This window comes from Cynoglossus semilaevis, chromosome 9 (genome assembly GCF_000523025.1).
Source record: "Cynoglossus semilaevis isolate Cse_v1.0 chromosome 9, Cse_v1.0, whole genome shotgun sequence".
Taxonomy (NCBI): domain Eukaryota; kingdom Metazoa; phylum Chordata; class Actinopteri; order Pleuronectiformes; family Cynoglossidae; genus Cynoglossus; species Cynoglossus semilaevis.
The window spans coordinates 10,114,384-10,137,066 of NC_024315.1; the positions used below are offsets into that span (position 1 = coordinate 10,114,384).

The following is a 22,683-nucleotide window of genomic DNA, read 5'->3' on the forward strand; positions in this document are numbered from 1 at the left end:
GAATATGACGGGGTTATAATAAAGTAGGTTAACTATCGATCAGACGCAACTGTGAACACAGGTGGGAGGGACTGAGCTGAGGTGGGAGTGCAAACAGTGAAGGGAAATAGAAATTAAAGGTGTGTATTTTAGGATGATGTCATGACGCGTAAAAGTACCAAATAGCCACACATGGAAAACACAGCCACGGACACAGCCTCGTTGGGAATCCTAAGACCAGATGTTATTTCAGATTTCCATAATAATGGCCCAATTCTGGCCCAAAATAACCACGGCATTGTGTTATTTTTTAAAGTAATGCTTTGTGGCCGTATCCATCTGTTATAGGCATGCTGATGGTAAAAGTCAAAAGAGAGACAAAAATGCTGTGAAATAAAAATGCTTCATGTAATTTGATGCTTCTTTTTCCCGATTATATCATTATAAGTTTAGATTGTTGGGGCAGACAGTGTCTTTACGACTAATAACCCATCTGTCCTTTGCTAAACTGTCCTTCTCACCTGCTTCATTGTCTGTCATTTTTACCCATGAAAGTATGTGACAGACACCAAACATTTAAACAGTTCTGTCTTTAAAATCCAATCCAATTTGACAGACAAAAGTAAAGTGCATTCCTGAGCTTCTAGAAATGGAGCAGACGCTCCTGAGCTCTGAGAGCAGCTGCTGGTCTGGATACCTCACTGACACATTTTTAGGAAACATTTAGAGCTTATTCGAAACGTTACTTAAGGGCAGAGTCAGGACAGGTCGGACACGTCTCTTCACTGGCTGCCGGACTTCTTCTTATGTGTGACAGAACTGCTGTGGACAATGCAATCCTTAAGACAATCGGTAAAGGTCCAGAGTAATGGTTTTGATTGTGCTCTCTGTGTGTGCAGTGTTTACCTTAAATGTTAAGAATATACTGTATATATATATTGATAAAAATTAGAATGTAGGTCAGGGCACAGAGACAGTAGAAATAATAAGTGATCTGAATGCAGAAACTGAATGTTTGCCATTTCGTTCATTTTGTGGTCTATTTTGGTTATAATATGGAATTCCTTTCAGAACTAATAAGTAGTTCTACACGTACATCGTGGCTCCATTTTCTCCAGGACCACCCACACCGTGAGTTCTGCTTACAGAGAGTGAGACTAAATCTGGAATTAGAAGAGGAAACTGCAGATTCCACACATTTGTATCTTCATATAAAAGAAGTTTGACATTTTCATTATGAACAGTGAACCTTTAAATAATGTCAATGAGGCAAATATTTTATCTGCAGCACTGATGGTTTGATATCATTAAAGAGGCAGCAGAATAGATACAGATGGCTAATAAGACTGTAAGCATGAGCATCACAAAACAGTTCCGTGTGTTCTGCGTAATGTGATGGATATGAAAGTTGACAGCGTTTATTAAAAGTAACATATTTTGGTCAAAGTCAGTTCAATATTACAGGCTATGTTTTCCAACGTCTCTCCTCAGTTCTCTCAGGCTCTACCTTCAGAAAAAGCCAGTTGTTCAGACAGCTGCCTTTGCACTCAGTTCACATCCAGTGCTCCACTCACACACCATCACTGCCGTTACCTCAGGATACCTGGAATTTTCTGACACAGCTGATTTAAAATATTTAAGTGGGTCTTCTGGCTCCTGTCTATTTCCGCAGACAGACAATCACTCCGGTGTGAGTCTCATCCGAGGAGAGATTTGCTTCTAAGATACGACACTTTACCTGCATGTTTTTCTTCAAACACAAAACATCATTTGGAATAAATAGTAAATACATATGAAATTCATTGTGGATTTTTATGGAGGATAATATTATATATTTAAGTTTATGCACACAAAAAAATAACAATTGGATATACACATAGCTGGAAGCACAGGAGTATAAATGTACCGTATATTCACTAAACCTGAACTTAAAGGACCCTAATTATGTCTGGCTGCACAGCTAGCACACTACTAGTGACTCGCATATAATGCTAGACCCACGTTTGATGGCTCTGCTGGGGGAATTATTAATCTCTGTGTAGCTGTATAATGTAGACACCTAATTAAATCAGGCCAATGCATAAAACGCTGTGACTAATTAACCAATATATTGTCAGTCGCTGCTCCGTAAATTATAACGTATGGATCCATTTTTACGTGACATGTTTGAAAAAGCATAAACTCTACAATGTACGACAACAGCGGGTCCTTTGATTACACTGGAAGGAGACTGAGTGGAGGAGAAACAGTGGCGTCGTTTCAATGTTAAGTTTCTCCATTTGCAAAAGAGCGAGTTTATAAATGACATAGAAACAAAATAAAAATCACACAGAAACGTATCTGCTTTTACCTTGTTTTGAATTTTGAATGTAATTGTTGGTTTAGCAAGAAATGTTGGGGGTGGGTGTGGGGGTGGTAGAATAAAGACTCAAGATCTGTCTGTGCTCCAAAAGTAAATCCTTTTCAAATTATTGAAAAGACTCAAAACCTATTACAGCTCTTTGACAAACATCCAGTAAAGGCATCATTTAAAAGTTCGGAAAATGAATGAATTAGAGTGGTTACCAACGTCAAGTTCAGCTGAAATAATCTGCAAAATAAAAACTGTTATATAAAATTTGACTAGTGCTGAAAAGTGAAGAGGATGAAATTCTGTCACAGAGTTTGGCATTGTTTCATGGTGAGTCTGGATCAAAGCTTTTTAAAAATGTACCTACGGACAAGTGTGTCTGATGACTAGACTCTGATGCTCTTTGTATTCCTTTATGGAGCCGTAATTCCATCAAATCCTACTGCGGACACACATTAAACACTAAAAGTGACTGACACATTATAAAGATGTCACTAATCCATGAGCATTATTGAGTCTGTCTGTCATTTATATATTTTACAAAAATAATAAAACACTAATTCTGAAACTTTTTGATACTTAAATTTCCACATCAGATTCGACAATTTCTTGCGCTCTCCAATCGCATTACAGACCTGGTGAAACAATAATTTCTGAACAAAAATCTGAGAAAGTTCTCTGTGGGGCTAAATGGTCTGAAGCTCTTCAGCTGAAAAGAACTCCATGCCATGTTTTTGCCAGCAGAGGAACATTCTGTGAAATATTTTGAGGTTTGCCCCCCACACCACACTCGCCAGTGGAGACAGCAGCACGCCGTTGTATTCGTGCTCTAAGGCCATTTATGGGAGGAAATAAATGAGCCTGAAATTAAATGATTAACTGCTGTTAATGGGAAACTACTGACGCGCAACACATATGAAGTCTAAATACACTCAAGTGTGACATCCAATAAGAGATGTTTACTTCCTGCAATCCACGTCCTGCCACATGCATCTTTAAATAATTCTGCATCGTCTAATAAACATATGCTCGTCAGGAAATGTGGTTAAAGGCATTTTCCAGTCTAATGGCAGTGCGTTAATTATCAGCAATGCGACTGGGCTGGCACAGGCCAAACAGAGTGAGAGTGAATGAAGTCACTTGTCACTATTCAAATCTCCATTGAGGAAGAGAAGGAGTGATGCGTGGTGACAGGTGAGAGGTCAGTTAAAGGCATGTAGTAATGGAGCTGCCCTCTGCTGTCACTCTTTGCTTTGAAATCCTTCATTCACCGTCAGCCTTGTTGGACCTTGTCTGTAGATGAAGCAGCTTAGATCTTCATAAAACAAACAGACACGCTGGAAAAAGATAACTGTGTTTTCACTTTGATCCTCAAGCAGGGCGACTTCAAAGAGGAGTAACATGAAGGAGGACGGACTGTCTTACAAGATCTGTCTTTGTCCACCAACACTCACACTGGCAACAGTTACAGCACACGGTATGTAAAAACACGCCTATGGTTAGTTTGGATTATGTATCAATTTTTGGAAAAATTTATTTAAAAAATGTAAAGGGGGTTACCATAACTCAGTTGCAGAAAAAGCCAACAATATCAGGAAGGCAGCAAGTGATCACTGAGTGACTGAGCGTGTATACACGTTAAGAACTGTTGTCAGATTTTGACGATGTTTCTCGCAATGTGCTATTTCTTTTTTTTTTTATTATTCAATTAATCACCATGGGACCTAAAAAGCTAGTGAAAATCAAAAGGTGGGAAGTAAAATAATAGTAAGAACAACAACAGAAGTGAAGGAAATGACACTCTGTGTGTGTTTCTGATCTGTCTTTACAGTCCGGCTTAGCAAAGTCGTTGAGTTGTACCATCATTAAGAACCAAGAAGCAATAAAAGAAGCTAAGGTTGCCAAAGGAATGACTGTGATCACCGAGCACAGATCTCAGACATTAGATGAAGTGTAAAAGGTGTCACTGATTTGGATCAACAAAAAGAAGTCGGCCGGCGACAGTATTTCGGAGACAGATTTGTGATGAAGTGAAGCGAACTTTGCGCAATCACAACTCCTCGGCGGCGATGATGAATGAAATTGCCTTTCCTATTTATAGTTATATTCTTTATTCAGTTGTGTTTATGTTTTTTGTTAGGTTTCGTGTACACAAAATACTATTGTAATACCAGAAATGGATTAATCCATTTTACATCGATCCCTACTATATATTTATTTCCATCCAGGTTACTCCTCACTATCTACAGAACCGCACTAATGGCGGCTGTGCTACAAGTGGAGACAAACCCTCGGCTTAGAACATTGTTTTGCGCCATCACAGCCAAGGCCTGCAGTCCATGTCTAATCCTTCTTTAATTCTACACCAGTAACCCTGTATCTGAGCTTAGATATGGTGAAGGAGCATAAATCCAGGTTTTCTTCCAAGGCTGAGAGAAAGAGGGAACATTTTTCTATTCCCCTCTGTAACTGTAGTTTCTTGATAAGATGCATATTTGTAGCTGTACTCAATGTGGGATAAGTGGAATAAAAAGCTGTATTTGCTCTAAACAACAAGCCTTGGTTCCCGTTGTTTGATTAGACTGCACTAATGATGTCAACAGAAATATAAATACATGTTAGTAGTGTCTTTATTTACTGTCAATCTGAACTTTTCCACTAGATGTCTTCTTGTCTTGTAGGGATTTTATTTTCTTGATTAGTAAAATATCTTTGTTATAGAAAACTCAGCATTTTTGTAAATAAAATTAAAACACATGTCCAAGGGCTCATGCATTCATTTACGCTAATACTTTTTATGTCCTGCGTCCCTTATATTTAGTTCTTGCATGTGTAGTACAAAAGCCTGGAGGTCGAAGGTAATGTTTCATGTAAAACAACATAAAAAAATTGTTGACACGTTAATAATTTTTCTGAGATGAATTTACAAGGGCAAGCAATTTACATTTGTGTACCAAAGTTCATTAATAAAACGTAACTAGGGGCAAACATTTAGATTAAACAGTTGATCTTAAAAAAAAAAAATCTAATTTGTCATAAATTAACAATTCAGAAAAAGCTGCTAATGTGCAACTATGTTTTTTAAATTGTGTGTTGTTAAATGCTTTACAATGTATTTTGATTTCTTAACTGTTGCCGGGCAGAAGTCACCCATTTTAAATGTACATTTCTAATTTTAGGACTAGCCCACAGTATGAGTGCAGATCAATCAAGGACAGGTCACTCATAGTATATGGCACCCAATTGCTCCTCGCAGCGTTTCCACTGATTATTCACATAGATTATATTGAGATGAATTCTGTATGATGCTTATTAAGAACATTAAAGAAGCTGTGATGAATATTGCTGCTGGGTGAATGAGAGGGTCAGCACAACCTCAGGAACACAGTCACGCTCCTTTTCTTCATTAACAACGAGCCCTTTCATTATTTATGGTGTAACGTCATCCTGTGGGCGAAGCGCTGTTCTCTATTTGTCCTCTAGGCACACTGTCCTCATCATGAGTTGTCTATATCATTTGGTTATTTCCTGTTGGGTTCACTGTCTTTTCATCTTTCATCTGAATTCCGAGCGAGATCAGTGATTTCATTTGGATTTAAAAGAATAATCTTACAAAAGAATGTGATGAATACAGATATATTAATAAATATATTCCTCTGTGGCTATTTATTACCCTGACGCAGGGAGAGGGTGGTAAACTTTTCTTGGCTGTTTGTTTTTTATTTAGGTTTCCTGTTTCTTACGTGGTTCTAGATTCGTCATCACTTCCTCACCTGCAGCTTGTCCAAAATGCAGCTGCCTGATTTCTAACAGCAAACAACTGTACTGGCCCGCGTACAATGGCACATTTTCTGGATTTATAAAAAATATATATATTTACAACTATCATGTAATGCTACGGTACGGTACTATCACGTGTTTCAAAATCCAAGCTCAAAAACAGAACAAAACAGGTTAGTCACTGAATGTTACTCATATTTTTATATTGTACATATATTTTTTTGTATTTGTCCTAGTAAAGTTGTCTAATTATTTTTCAAGTACTAAATATTCCTTCAAGTACAGTTCTGTAAAGCCTTTTAAAATAAAAATACTTGATGACTGTTGAATTGATGAATGTTCTATATGTTTTATAAAAAAATAATTAACAAGGACAAATGCATTCATACAGTCACACGGCCAGTGCGCAGGAGACGGCTTTGTTTACAATCGCATGTCATACATTACATCGCGCTACATAACTTTCTTTGTTTATTTTTTTTTTTTACTTTTTGCCCTTCATAATGGCTCCAAGGTGTAAGTCAGACTCCTAATGTTTTTATGTCCATGACTATGAAGTTAGCGCCGTGTTAGCCCTGGTCACTGACGTAGGTACAGTATGGACAGAGTTCCGACTTGGGAACTTACAGCTGAAACTCCGACGCAGGTCGAAAACCTCCTGAACTGTGAATACAACGCATCAAGAACATCTGGAGTCTTTTTCATTATTTTTTGTATTCTGTACTGAAGATCAATAAGTTCAATCAATGGTCACGATGACCACTTTAGAGCCTGTCATGTCTTTGGCTGTAGAATTAATAATAATGACCCCACAAATGAAAGAAATTAGATTTAAAGGCCAGACTTCCACTTGTGTCAATGTCATCGTGTCAGGAAACACAGTGAAACAGACGGAATCATCAGGCTTTAGCCAAGCAAGAGTTGTTGCTCAAAGGCATAACATTCAGCTATCAGGTCACTGCAGCTGTTTAGTTCCAGCAATAATTAAACTCATCAAATGGAGATTCATTGGCTAATTGAATGATAATGGATTGTTACTCCATATATTGATGACCCTCTTCAGCTCCAAAATGATTGTTCTGTTTGCTTGGCATTAAACAATGAAACATAAACCAGCAGGCAAAGATAACCAGTTTAAGGCAATTACTCCACAATTACATTTAATGGCCTATAAAGTTATATTGCCACTTATTAATCACTATTTGGCTTTTGGTAAGTGAATCATGGTACTCCAAGCATGCTGAAAAATTGGTTACATGGACCTAAATTAATTATAGTCCATGCTTACAATACTGCTGTGAGGCTGGGAATGAATGACTAGTGTTGGAGACCATTTTAAAAAGAAACCAAAAAACACACACACATTTATACTGTGTATGAATCTTTATGAATACCACCGTATTAAGTATTAACACTGCTCATACTTTCAAAAAGCATCCGTCTAAATACAAATGTAATTAAACCCTCACCTGCGTCTGATAGCTCAACAACCCTCTGAAACTCGTCTCACACTGACATTCAGCGGTGATAAAATATGTCTTTACAGTGGGAAATGAAATGAGCATTAATGAAGAAAACTCCATCTGTCTCTATCTCATTATATTGTGCTCCTTATCTGTCTGTGCTACAATGCAACTCCCTGATCATGAGCTGAGTCTACCATAATTAAGCCCTGAATTAGCATCCAAATTACCAGAATGTGTAATTGAGGTTATGAAAAGCACACATTACTCTTTCTATTACTTTGGGAATATTAGTTTCTTGAACAGGAAGCAGATCGTCTTTCTTGAACTTACAATTTTCCTCCATCTGAGAAAAGCAGTTCAATTACCAGAAATTCAGTGTCCGCGACAGTCATTGTACCGAGATCATTCTGGTGCATTTCCTCTTTCATTTAAAATGCCCCCTGGCAGGGTTTGTATGCAGGCTGTGGCCGCCACGTTTACCTATTATATTTTTTTTGTTTATTTTCCTTCTCTTGTAGAGATTATGCAGTGGTAAAACCGGTGCTGTGTGTGTTTTCATTATAACTAGCATGCATGTGTGACTGTGTCCTGGCATGTGTGTGGGCTACAGGTTTGGTAATTATGACTATATAACTAAGCAGGTTTACTCATTATTCTCACTGGCATCAAGTCAAATCAGTTTACGACTGACATGATGTTCACCTTCACGTAACTCATTCAGCTATTAATCAGAAACCCTCCGAAACTCTGAGGCTTGTAATCAGATTCAAATCAAATTCAAGATATTTTCAGTACTTCTCTCACTCAAATAGAATGTTCCAGAACCACATTAAAATAAAATCAGGATAGCGCCCTCCTCGGCAGATGTGTGAATGAACTGGTTTTGTCAGCAGTTTATACATGCATATTCATGTTTTATACTGTAGTTAGCTTAAGAATATAATGGATATATTTTATTTGTTTTAATCAAATGCTTTTATTCTGCATCAAACTAACCGACTTCTAAAACTCTTTGCGTGTCATTAAAGTGGATCTTTACAACAGTTTAAGAAACATTATTCACAGATTCACAGTCACATATCACAACTTTTGTTTGTTTCTTTTCTCTGTATACTTTCTTTTCAAGTCCACATATTGACTTTTATTGCAGCGGCTGCATTTCTTTTTTTAAGACTATGTCTTTGACTTTCTTAAATGTCTTTGCTTTCTGCTGTGCTGCCGTTGGGCTGCGGCCATGTCTTCTCTAGTTCAGCAAAAACACATCCACCTGTGTTTTTGCATTAAAAGCTAAAACCTGCAGATGTCAGAACTTTTTTTTATTATTTTTACCTTGCTCAAACAAGCCACTCCTTCCTTTCCAGGTTAAACAGCCCAGGTGAGGTCATTCCTTTGTTATTCTTTGAGATTTAAAATTTCTGATCCGGACCAATTTTTAATTGTGGAGCAGTTCTTTACTTTGTATGTGCCTCAAAAATCAATGAAAATGTAAAAATGTTGACTTTGATTGTAAATGTTCTAATGGTAAATACTGTAGTACTGTGAAGTGAGTTTATGTGGCGCAGCTGTATGCGGTCCAGATCTCCCTTTTTGTAAATGTCTGCGACATTATAAGAGGAGTATTAGAACATTATGCCGTTTGTGAAACTAGCACAGCATCATCAAATCCCACAGGATTAGGAAGTGCGGAAAAAGAAAAGGATGTGACCCAGTGTTAATCTAGCATCTGTGCCACTTGTGTTTGAAATGCATCGCAGATCAAACTGCATTAGGTTCTTAACGCTGAACGGATTATCTTTGTCAGAGTAAAAATGAATCATGTTTGGCTGCTGCTTAATAATCAAAGGCTAAATTTTTGGGATAAATCAATCAATCAATTATTAAATATGACAAAAAATCCTTGAGATAACAGTGATTTAAAGAATTTCAGATTTATATAATGAATGAGAGGTTTGTTTTTTACAAAACTTCAGTGAAAGCCTTGCCCTAAACAATTAATCAGTCAACCATCCCTCCCACGTCATGGCTTTTCCTTCATTGTGTGCAAACAACACTTGTATCGATCGCATATTAGAGCGACTATAAATGGACTGGACAGTGGCCTTGTTGGACATACAGAGTATGGTGTTGGGTTAAAATACAATAGGAACTTTAAATTACCACAGTAATCCTGACAGCTAAACCCTATAGAATACATTTGTTTGGAAATTATTTTATTGTTAGTAATGGTTTGAGAGTCTCTCATGACCACAGCGGTGAAAGACCCTGATTCTGGTGCATGTAAAATTGTTACACTAGAAGTAGAATAACAATTAGGCATTAAAAATGTTCTGCCAGCTAAGAAAGCAAATGGATTACGAGGCATGAGGACGAGATGAGTTCATGAGATGTATTTCGTGACATGAATTCCGTACTCAGTTATAGAATATTCTAGAATAATAAAGACATGGAGGGGGAAAAAAGAGGAGAGAGACAGATAAGGAGATATAGAGTGGGAGAGAGGGAGGGGGAGAGAGAGGGAGAGGCTGAAGCTTGTTGTAAAATTTATGAGACACAAATTTAGTTATGAATTTTGTAGAATATTATAGCGGAGACAGAGTAGCGGAGGAGGAGCTCAGTGTGTGTTTTCCCTCTAGTTGTCAAAGCCTAACATGTTATGTGTTTCTTATCCTTAATTTTATTTGTTTCTATGGCCTAAGAGGTAGAATGAGTTGTGAAACTGCTGACTGAAATAAACAGATCTCTGCTTTTTAGCCACCACGACAGCAGAGCTGTTTTATACCTGCAGTAACCTTTAATGTTTGAAAAGACACATATAATTTATTTCCCTCGTGTCCATAATTGCTGGGCAACATAATTTCCCTCCACGCTGTCATTACAATATTTGTTATGTTTCATTATCTGGTTTCATAGACTTGACTCCATTAAAACAGCTTTCTGTGGTTCCTCTAATGATGTGGTAACAAAGGCTGATGCAGGACAGTTCTCTGTCTCGGTTTGGTTAGAGTTGATAGAGTGAACCATAATGATTTAATTAAGATGTCATGTAGTTTAGTTTTCAACCTGAACCTTCAATGCAATAGGTAATCAGTCATTTTGAGCAAAATCTTTTTAATGTGGGACACTGCAGGGTCCTGTTCTGGGTGCCATACTTTAGCTACTTTATTACTGCTTCTATTCTAGAACCCCACTAAAGTCACCACTCACAGACAGGCCTTTGTAACTACAGAATAATACCCAGCTACCACCTCTCTGCATTGAAACCACCTAAAGATTGTAATCATCTCTGCACCCTGGAGAGTTCTTCCTGTAAAGTGAGGGCCACTCATGGCCCACATTCATTGGCTCTTAAACTGTGTCATAAACTTGAAAAGTATGTTGACAATGTAGTCCACCGCTTCTTTTTCAGGCCAAGAAACTTAGCAGAGCGCCAGGCTGTGGTGGCCGGACCTCAGCTTGAGATCATTATTAGTATCACAGTTAGTTTTCAACAGTCATGAAGAATACACATGGTGGTACACATCTGTGATCCTACTGTGCAAGTCAGTACCAATTAAACACACTATCATTAATTACTTAATTCATTGCATATGTTGTTCATATACCTTGCTGACTGTCACTTTAATTACTGCCAATGATGCTTTAGCTGCTGCTGCAATCCTTAATTTAGCATATCTTTATTTTATTTGTAATATATAATTCTTTATTTTTGGCCTCCCAGTATTAACAGCTCTATGCCCTCTAAATAACCCAATGGGTATGTAGAATAGTAATAATAATATAATAATAATAATGTATAGTATTAATAATTATAATAATAATAATACATAGTTTCAGTCAATGTTTTCTAACCATGGCAGTAGTTTTTCTTTTCTATTGTTTTATTTCTAAAACAGTTTTTTTTCATGATGCATTTTTTTATGGGTGAAAATACTTGAAAAATGTGTACTTACCAGTGCCATAGAAGCTGATATGCTGCAGATCAACGATTAGGTCCATATTGCAGGAACTCCTACACGTTCTGGGTCAGCATTCAGCGTTAACCTATGTAACAATAGAGGCGATATAAAATATGTCAATTGATAAGTCAACGTCATTCCATCACTAACGTTGAGGGAATGTGATTTCTGACTAAAGGCAAAGTCTCTAGAAACACTGTATTTTCTTTCCCTCCCTGAAGCTTTTCAAGCATGTGCATATATGGGTCACTTGATAACATGATAAATGAGGATGAGAAGTACCAAGGGACATTAGTGTTGAATCTAGGGAGGCAGTGGGAGTCCCACAGCAACGTTCGCCTTGGGCTTAGCCCAACATTCCTCCCCAAGGAAAGAAATGACTGATATAGGCTCCGTTGTATAAAAATAATTATAACTGTAAGGCTGGGCTTACAGAGGAGTGGGTAGTTTTTCACATTGAACAGGTCAAAAAAAAAGATCTTCAATGCACAGCATAATTAATTAGAAATCCACTCACCTTGGCTTTTCCCACTTACTCCTATTTAACCTGTTTTCTACTTTGGAGATTTAGTTTAATCCATTAAAGTGTGCGCCAACGTTGGAATCTTGGAAACACACAGCAAAATACTAAAATCTTGACTACTTTCAGGTCATTTGTTTTCTCCTTCATATTCACTTCTCTTTTCTTGCCTGACCCCAATTCCTTCAGCACTACAGTTTCCCTCTCTACCTTTCCTTGAAGTAGTCCTTTCCTTCCCATTCTTCCAAAGGCCTACATTTCACTAAGAGTGTTATATCAAAGTAATGCTGATCAACACACATTCCCGAGCAGAAAGTGAGTATATGTGTGTGAAACTGTAAGAACCTGTGAATGTGTGTGTGTGTGTGAGATGATGTTCTCTGGCTGTTCTCCAGCTATTAAGATGAGAGAGCCTCCTGAGGCCTGGTGCCTCTGCCAGTCCCTTTAAAATTAGGACCAAAAAATGAGCAAGTAATATGTTCCAAATTTAGATTTGATAGTAAAAGGCGTCAGGTTTGAGGTTGAAGATACTGTTTGAGCTTTAGCTGGAACAAAAATAATCCAATATGGAGTGGTTAAAACAGTGAGGTGGACTTTTTACTCATACAGACACAGTCATGTTTTCTTATTGTTGTTGCATATGTCTTATTGAAGCAGATTATGAATAATAATAATTATGAATGTATTATATTGTAATAAATGGTTACCAATATTTGTTTACACAAATTTTTTAGTCACTTTAGTATCTGGTGTTGTGTTCACGAGCACAAGGACATTTCTAGTGTAAGGTGAGGCCAATGAAACCAGATTTATTTCTATGATGTCACTGGTTGCGTTCAAAAGAATACCCGTCATTGTTTTTTACTCTGTTTCATCCTCCGGGATGGCTCAACGTTTCTTGAGTAAATGCTCATACTGTAACGTTACTGCCATTTTATGAAATGATTATGACTATTGGTTAAGTCGATGATTAAATATCAGTGTAAGTCAATCAGAAGTTTTGGCAACGACACGGAAGAAAAATTATATAACGTGACAGAGGCTAATGATAAGAGAAACTGCTTTTTCCCCACACATTCACACACAGATTTGACAGTATAACGGCTCATAAACGACAATGTTCATAAGACCATACTACAGAATGTGCAGTGCAACCGTTGAGTGCTTAAAACCCACAAAGAAATTAACCAGGAAACAAAAATGTTCTCGACTTATTAACACACAAGTGCAACCTCCAGGGAGATTTCCTTCAGTTCCTTTTTTTTCTTTTTAAGGATATCTTTACAAAGTTTAAGTGGCTCCAAACTCAAATTTAACATCACCAGTGAATTTGAAGGAAAAAAAAAGGAACCAGCAGATCCTCCTGAGGCAGCTCGCAGCAGGGGTGTGTATCCATCTTGTAACCTTGTTTCTAAACCTCACTGTGAGTGTGAGTATTGGTATTAACTAACTTATTTGTGTGTATTAACTGTGTAATTTTTTTGTCTCAATATGTTGCAGTAAGACACTGCAGACGGTCTGCAGATTTCAGTCTATCCAGCCGTAAGGAAGTGAAGCCCTTGCAGAGAGGGAAGTGGAAAATTCAACATCCGTATGGTGAAACTATAGCTCGACTAAATACTATCCTGAATATATTTATTGTGTTTATTTTGTGTATCTGTGGCTCAGTGTAGCTTTTGATGTTGTTGTTCACATCTGATCTTTCAGACTTTTTTCTGTATGGTATACGGTACAAGTTTACTATTTATATTATTTCGATCAGTTCTTTGATGTACCTCACCATCACAACTGCAGGCGGCATTTTTTCCCCCCACAGCTCCTGCAGCCATAAACAGCTGGAACGATCCAATCAGGTACTCCTCTGTATTTGCATAATTGGTAATATACCTTACAGCGCTACATTAAAATTTAAATTCTTACCACAAACAGTGAGCTGAGGATTACTATGCTCTCAAAAGACAGATGCAAAAAGAGGGGGAAAAAAGGAAGCAATTTGCATATAAGTCAAAAAAGAAAGGCCGCAAGGCATTTTGATTCATGGAGTAGTATTATAAGCCATGTACTATGTTTAGTTTTACTTTGCAGGAGCAAGAGGTGTAACTGTTAACAACGTACTTCATTACAGGAGTTGGGTCGCAGTTAGCTAATTCACATCCTTGTTGCAGTACAGTCACTTAAAAAGAATGAATAGCAACCCATTTCTCTCACAAGACTCAGTGGGTCAAGACATGGCTTCGAAATATTAAACATGAACTCTGCTGCTCTGGAACAGAAGTCAATATTAGCATCAATCCATATTTTCTCAGTGTCCCCGGCAATAACACATGGATTTTCTATTTCAAAGGCTAGGTGCCAAGGCAATGTGCCCTGCTATTTTGTGAAGACATATCAAGGACTGATATTTTCAATGCCTCTGAGAGAAGAAAATGTGCCCGTCTTTTGTTGAGCCAAAGATTCTATGGTTATAACAGCTTTAATCTGCAGCCTTGTATTTTATCGCAAATACTTTTGATATTAATATTAAATGTGTTTTTGTATCAGGCCGCATACTGTGTGTGACTGCCCACATGTGGAGAGGTTTGTTTTGCACTTGTGTGAGTGTGTGTGTTTGTGTGTGTGCGTAGGGCATATGTGTGTGATTAATCAAGACAGACTATGCAGTAAAAGGAAAGTGAAGATATGTGGACACAGGGCTCAGTAAATGGTTTGCAAATTGCCTGCCATGGGCAGAAAGCGCTATCTGATGTTGAGATAAAACAGCATGATTTGGTATTAGATGCTCGGACCAGTTCCTGTGAGAGTCTGTGCATGACTGTATGTGCAAAAAAGAACATTGTAGGTATAGCAAATTCACGTAGTATTTTTACCTAGCTTTTACCTAATCTTACACAGTCCCTATAGATCTAAGCAAGGATCCACTCATGCTGCAGATACACCCTGAAATTCAACTTTTTGTCTGACACAGGTTAGTGTCAGACAGGTTAGTTTGAGGATGAGTGACTAACATTTGCGGAGGAACTAAAGTTTAAGAAAATGTAAGTTTGCCAGGTGGCACAAGAACAATAGACGGGGAAAAAATACACATTGGTAACATCATAATCAAAGACATAAAAACATGACTTATGTCTGGGAGTCAGAAGGAAGGGCAAAAAAAAATCAACACATTTGAGAGAAAACCAATGTAGCACAATCCAATTTTATGGCGTACAACCCACAACTTTAAACAATGCTGTCTACCATGTATAGCACTGTTAAAATGCATTTGCCTGCTCCACCTGCCAACTAGTTCCCATACAAAATGTGTATAACCCTGTAGGTCAGAATGTTGGAGTAAGACCTTAATTAATTTATGGGAGATGGTGACATTACCACGAAACTCTATAGGGCTAAGACATCGTATACTGAGGAGCTCCTCTATATGTATTTTCAATTAAAACATTCACTCATGCTCATACAAGAAAATATCATCTCAGCAATATCAAACCAAATGTATTTGTTTGTGCGGTCAACAACATAATTGAAAAAAGAACGCCTTGAAATGGGAATGTTATGCAATGGGTCCAAGACAGGATTCAAAATGGTGACTTTGTTATCATCAGACAAGAGAAGAAGACTATTTTAAACATGAGTATATTTATATCATTATAAGATTGACAAAAACAAACATATGTTCTGTGATTAAAAAGTAAAATATATATATATATATATATATATATAAACAATAATAATTCTTCCAGTCCTCAAATCCCAGCTTCCACAAGTTACACCATAAATCTGATTTAAGCTTTCTTTATGGTTGGATTTCCTAAAATAGTTTACTTTAGCCACTAGTCAAACAGCTCTGTGATGTAGCCTGATGTTGATTGCTCTCATTCTCCATGATCTCGGGCTGTCTGGCAGATTTTCTTCGTTTCCTCTCAGCTCTAAAGATGCTGGAAGACAATATTAACCACTTTCCACTAGTCATGAATTTATTTCTTCAGCAGCAGCTGAACATTTCACAGCCTGAACTCCTACAGGGTGAACTGAAATAACCAAACACTCTTAGGCTCATTAACTCTGAACAGCTCACAATAAACAGTCCTAAAAACAGGCTTAAACCTCGGAGCATTCTGTAAGCATTCTGGAAAAAAAAAAAAGGCTACAGTTACCCGCTCCATTTGAAAAGCATATCTGCCCTCATAAATGGGCTTTTAATTGTTTAGTTCAGAGTCACAACCATGTTTTGAACCTTTAACTAAATTTAACCAGCCACCAATTATGCAGCTAAGTTAACTAGGAAACAAAGAACACATTTAAAATATAACACAAATAGATGATATATGAAATATAAACAGTTAACATGACAGTTTTGCCATATCACATTATCCAATTATAATCCAACAATAATTAGTCAATAAAGGGTTAAGAATGCTATTATTATTATTAATAATATTTGTGTAGGTATGTATGTATACATACTGTACATACAAAAAAGAGATATAGGAGAGACCTGCTTTATGGAATCGAACTTAAGACCGCATGAAAGGATCTACAGCTTTGCTTCCTCAGAGTCTAATTTATTCACCTTCATTAATATTACTAACCAATACTCTCAGGATATACATATACTGTATATCAGTGCTTCTAAAACTCGCGTACCAGTGGTGGTTCGCGTACCACTGTTTTAGAACCACTGCTGTATATCACTTCAGGTCAAAGCCAAGTATACAGAAAACTAGTTTGTGAATTGGCTGCTATGTTAATAACTGTATAGACAATGGGTGTTTATCTTCAAACGTGTCCCTTTAACTCTTGTTACGGTCGACTACCTTGAAGTAATGATGGCTTCGTACTTGTATCTTCAGGGATTTTTACCATGCAGAACAACACTGTTTACTGTCTCACTGAAGCAGAGGCTGAGCGGATCATTATGCCAACATTCTTGCTTACTTTTGCACTGGCCAAGAAAGAGTGCTTTGCAAAGTGGTGATTTAAATTAGATTTTATACCATGCACAGTGTACTAGTTGTTTAAATTGCCTTTCAAAAAATTCTGTTTTTAAATTGTTTACTTGTTTTCTTGTCTTCCCACAAAATCCCCACCTAAATAAATAAAAAATAGATTGTATTTATATTAGAGACAAAAGAGATCAATAAACATTTGGTATAAATATTTTTTTTCCACACAAGTCAACTTTCTATAATAGGGGAAGTCAAAAAAGTTCAAATTAAAAAAACTTCTTTTTCTAACAAAAAGGAGCTATTTCTCTTCATTTTCTCAATTTAAGTCTGAATAAGTCTACAAACAGTTTTATATATATATATATATATATATATATATAAAAGAATTCCTTCATTGTGAAATTCAGGGGAATGTTTTTTCGCTCCAGTTCACAACGTGTTTCTTTGCCTTCTCTGAGGACTGAAATAAAATTCCTATCAAATGTGAGAAAAATGAAGTCTGTAACAAAGCTGCAAGAACTTTTACAAGTGAACAGTGTTTTTTAGGGTTGTAATAAAACTTGATAGAGATTTTGGAGGCTTAGTCTGAACTTGTTTCAGCAAATTATCACTCTTTTTGAAATGATTGATCACATTTGGCTCAGAACATTTCAACTCACCCTGGTACTTTCAGTATCGTACAGCTACTTTTCTGTACTCAGTACTGTCTAAAAATCAGGATACTTGCTCAATGAGTCTGCGGTGAAGGCTGAGCAAATGGTCTAAAAAATGGTCTACAATAGGTCTAAAGAGTTTTTGAAAAGTCAAGATGTCACTCTTTATAATGAGCTGAGACGTGATTGAGGGGCTTCATGGTAGTGAAATATTTTGAGGGCAAATACTTCTTAGTGTGTGTCATTACTTAGTAAAGGATAAATCCCCCGTAGAACTATTTTTAGCTTGACATAGTGTGGAGATACCACTGGCCAAGTGTGAATTCGAACAATTAAAGAGCAGAAGAAAATGAGACGGGCTCGCTGCTTTATCTCCTCTGTGTTATTAAAACGCTGGAGCAATGGAGAACGCTGATTAATAACTAAATCTTTATCTGTTTAGTGAAACACTGTCAGTCAGACGCAGCCAATATGCCCGGTGGAGATTGGACACTGCCTCGTTTGAGAAGAACTATAAACTGGATATCTATGTCTGTCGATGTTTTCATTTAGAGGAGACGAAAGCCGTTCGCTCTGAGGCTTTGTTCCACAGGTGACAAGATGATTTCCTTTGGGCATTTTTGTCTAACTTTAATAGCATTTAAATTGTACCTCAGGTGAAGTAGTGATTCCACAAGTATACTTCATTTCCTCCCACACTTTTAATGAAGGCACCAGGGAGAATCTTTCACATTTAGAGATTGTTTAACCGTTTTAAAACCCGCCACAAACAACACATTTATTTGAAAATTTTCCGTCAAACGATTATTATTTTAAAACGATTTATAAACACTGTACACGCTGTACATTCGTTAGGTACAATCGTGGTTGCAATAAATTATGATTAATTGAGATAAATAACTATTCCTAAATATGCTAAAAATATTTTTTTATCAGCAGATGCCTGGAAGCAGATCGCAGGTTTGGATCGACCAGCCACTAGGTGCAATTGAGGTGCGTGGCACCGTCCCCACACACTGCTCCACTGGTGATGGGTTAAGGACAGAGGTGGTGTGCTGTGCATCAGTGAATATAATTTCCTTTTCCCTTCCCTTTGAGATTCCTTCATTTACAATATGCATTTATTAATAGGATTCTGTACGAAAAACATCCTTAAAAAATCTACAACCTCACAAGGACATGTTGAGAGGCCAATTTGGATTTGAATAACGGATCATAACATGTAGCAGACGGGCTTCAGCATTTTATCATTAACGCCTCATTAGAATGATGTTCCAACATATGGACCTGATTACTCTTCCACGAGTATTGCCCAAGAAATACTGCAAGGTCACCATGGCAACAACAACAAAAAAAGGACAGATCCAGAGATGAAGTCCAGACTATCGTCCATCAGAGGACCACATACGAATCATCAAACCAGAGCTTTTTGGTTTTTTGTTTTCTTTTGCTCTAATGCAGAGGTTGTCAAAGAAAATTGAAAATTGTATTTCAAATGAATTGAAGTAACAAGAAATTTTATTATAAATCAAATTCAATAGCATCAAATAACGTTTAAAAAGAGAAAATAAAAGTGCAGTTATGTCATCATCACTTGAACCATGACAACCCATTTGTTTTGCTCCACCTGTCATGCCCACCCGTAGGGGCCCGCCCCATACTTTGAGAGTCACTGCGCTAAGGCAACAGTACTAACGACCAATGTGTCCTTATTGTGTTTAAACTCAAAACTGCTAAATTATTTGCTTGGAAGAAATGCAACATCTTCAGACACGGAGCAGGAAACTCCTTTGCCTTTGAAATCTCATTTTCTTGCTCTTCCACCTCTGAAAGATGAACATATCACACTGGTTCTCAAGAGAAAGCTGCGCATATGGCTTTGAAGAGGTTCCCACGACACCATATTGTAATACAGCTATTGTATTGTATAAGATCTCATAAACCTGGAAATTGAAAGACGCTCTGAATGGTGTTTTCTACGGCACTTTCAAATCTAGGTCTAAATTTTGCAAAACCTTTTCCCCGGTGTTCTGGTATATTATTCTGCCCTCATCCACACTAACTGTATACATCATGACAATATGGGCTGTGCTGCAAACACATTAATTTATGTCCTTTCTGGAAGTATCCAGAGAGATCGCATAATAGATTAAAAATGTGGCAAATATAAGAAAACGGTCATTTTTCACAGCTCTTTCAATATACGTCTGATCCCATGGACCATTGTTTTATTGAAACAGCATTTATTAAATGCTCCTCTCCTCAAGGAATATTTCCCTGCAGAAAACACAACAATTTTATTTAGCTATACATTCATTAAACAAGAATATGGCCTTCCTGGATATGCAAAACATATGACTGCTGTCCAAGCCGTTTCCTCCGAGGACTTTATGAAAATAATTAAACATATTCCATATATCAGTGCCAACTTTGACAAAAAAAAGGCTCGGAAGATTCTTTCAACATCACTTAACCAGTTGTTCCTCTTTACCCTTAGACGCCGAGCTCCGTGCAGGATGAGACAAGTAGAAGAGGTATGATTGCTTGCTAAATGGCTGTTACGATTTGGGCGGGGGGCTTCTGTGCTGAGTATTCTTAGAAACAAAGAAACTTCCTGCTGTGTAAAGATGATAGAGCGATAAGAGTCTTGGCCCATGCACAGCAGGGAAGCTGAACAAACACAATTTTGCTCTTTATTTGTTCTAACCTCCACTGTGCATGCCTTTAAAGTCATTAATATTCCATTAGTATCCTGCCCTAACAGAGAGCATTACAGGGTTGAGTGATAATGGCAACCCCAAACATTTGAGTTTATAACAATGTCCTTAATGCATATGTTTGAACGTTTAGGCCATTTTTTTATTTTAAATTTAAAAATGGTAATAAACTTACAATTTGTTGTTAACAGTACGGTTTGTAACAAGCCTGGCATTAACTGTCTGCCCGCTGATTACATACAGTTAACCATAAGATTACAGAGAGGGAGGGAAGTCAGTGAACCTCTGTCACCGTGTTTAGACCATGTCCTGTAGCACCTTATTATGTGTTACAATATAATAAAGGAGCAAAAACAAACATAAGATGCCTTTAAATATATACTGTAAATATATAAATATATATATAAAGGGTACTCAATAAGTAGAATGCAGTCTACCAGTAGATCACATATGAAGTATTCATGGAAACGAGCGGTTAAAATTCAAATAAAACAAAATTATAAATATAATTCTATAGTGTGTAGCAGTGCCCATATACTGTAAGAATTAAATCATCTAAATCAGTGGTTCTCAAACTATGGTATGCGTACCACCAGTGGTACATGAACATTCTCTAGTGGTACACGGGGAAAATTCATATTTTCACATTTACATTTTCAATTGAATAAATCTGAAACATACCATGCACAATTTATACAACATTTAAACATAAACATCTTTATAAACATCTCTCCTGTGGAGGAAGCTAATAGGGAAGGCCTCTGCTGCTATATTCTAATGTTGGTCATGGTGGTACTCAGAGAGATCAATGTTTTCTCAGGTGGCACTGAGTATAAAAAGTTTGAAAACCACTGGTCTAAATCATTATCTAATCATAAATATATTTATTTCTCGCTTTTATGTAAATAAATGTTTGATGTTATACACAAAGTTAGATATGTCCATGACTCAAAATAAAGCTAGGGGGCACCACAGTTCACAAACTATATTATGTTTTGATGTTTAATTAATGGACACAGCAGTAAACTGTGGTAAAAAAAAAAAAAAGAAAAGAAAAGAGAGGTCATAGAGTTCCTAAACAAAGCCATATGACCATGTCCTTCATGGCAGCACAGCTTTGTGATACCATCCAAAGTCCTGAAGGACAAGCGTGGTTAGAATCAGATGTAAGCATGTATTCATTCATCTTTTCCTCTGTTATAATGTGCTTCAGTATGTGACAGGTCATACATTTACCTAACATACAGTATGTGTCATTTCATGGGCCGCGGCGATGTTGCCAGCATTATATCATGGTATAAAACATATAGCTCATCAGAATATGCCAGAATACCAATAGTTAGAATCTACCAGCCTGGAAACTTTATTTTTCTTCTAATCTTCCCATCTTCTCTCTCAGGACATTACTGATGCTCTTTCTCATCAACATCTCCTGGGGAATTGAACACTTCCAGTTTCTACAGCCCTATTTTGCAAACCCTCTTGGGTGCTGCTGCACTCTTCAGAATCTTAGAGTGGCACAAATAAGGCCTGTCAAATACAATGTGAATATAAATGTGAGGAAAGCAATAAAAAGTGACACATAACAGAACCAGCTCAGGTTTAAAATCAAGAACAAAAAAAAAGAAAAGGGCAAAATAGAAACAAAACTTAATGAGAAAGTTATCGACTTGGTCTTGATTCTCTGCGCAATAATAGAAATGCTTGCTGATTGAAATGTTTGGGGGATACGTGCTATCTGATCCAGACTGTTTTGCAAAACATAATGGTGGTGGTGAATGAACAAAAAGTCTGTTCACACTTTAAAGGTACAGGCTGTAGTGTATAGTTTCTCAATGCATCTAAAAATAAACAAGCTCATGTTCAGAGTCAGGATTTTAAATTTGGAAACTTCATCTTCTTCTTCTTCTTGTCCTACTTCTACCTGTTTTATTTCTTCTTCTACTACTTCTAATCCTCCACAAACCTTATTTTAACAAGTTTGTAACGACTTTTTGCAGAAAATGTAGAAACTGTGTTCCAAATTGCAAAAAAAACAAAAAAAACAAATTACAGCTTCACACTGTAATTCACAATACTCCATAGTGAGTATACTCCAAGGGTTAGTATTTAAACTTCCTCAGAGGAGTAGTCAATATATTTCTGCTTCAATATAACACCTAATGTTACACAAGCTCCTGACCAACAGTGTTCATTAGTCTCCAAATATGCTTTGTTTACTTCTAGTGATATTAATTACAACAGGCTGCAGCTGAGGTTCAACCCAGTCAATTAGAAAATCCCAGTGAGTAGACGGAGAAATTTACCATTTGGCCTGAG

The 22,683-nt window shown here is 37.0% G+C and overlaps 1 long non-coding RNA gene across 2 annotated transcripts in view; it reads right to left on the reverse strand.

Moving 5' to 3' along the window:
* Positions 1 to 22,683, reverse strand: part of LOC103383822 (uncharacterized) — a 125,098-nt gene that overhangs the window by 44,593 nt on the left and 57,822 nt on the right. For both annotated transcript variants that reach the window (XR_522035.3, XR_003050521.1), the window contains exon 5: positions 11,526 to 11,616. This is a non-coding gene — a long non-coding RNA (uncharacterized LOC103383822). The remainder of the gene's footprint in view (positions 1 to 11,525; positions 11,617 to 22,683) is intronic.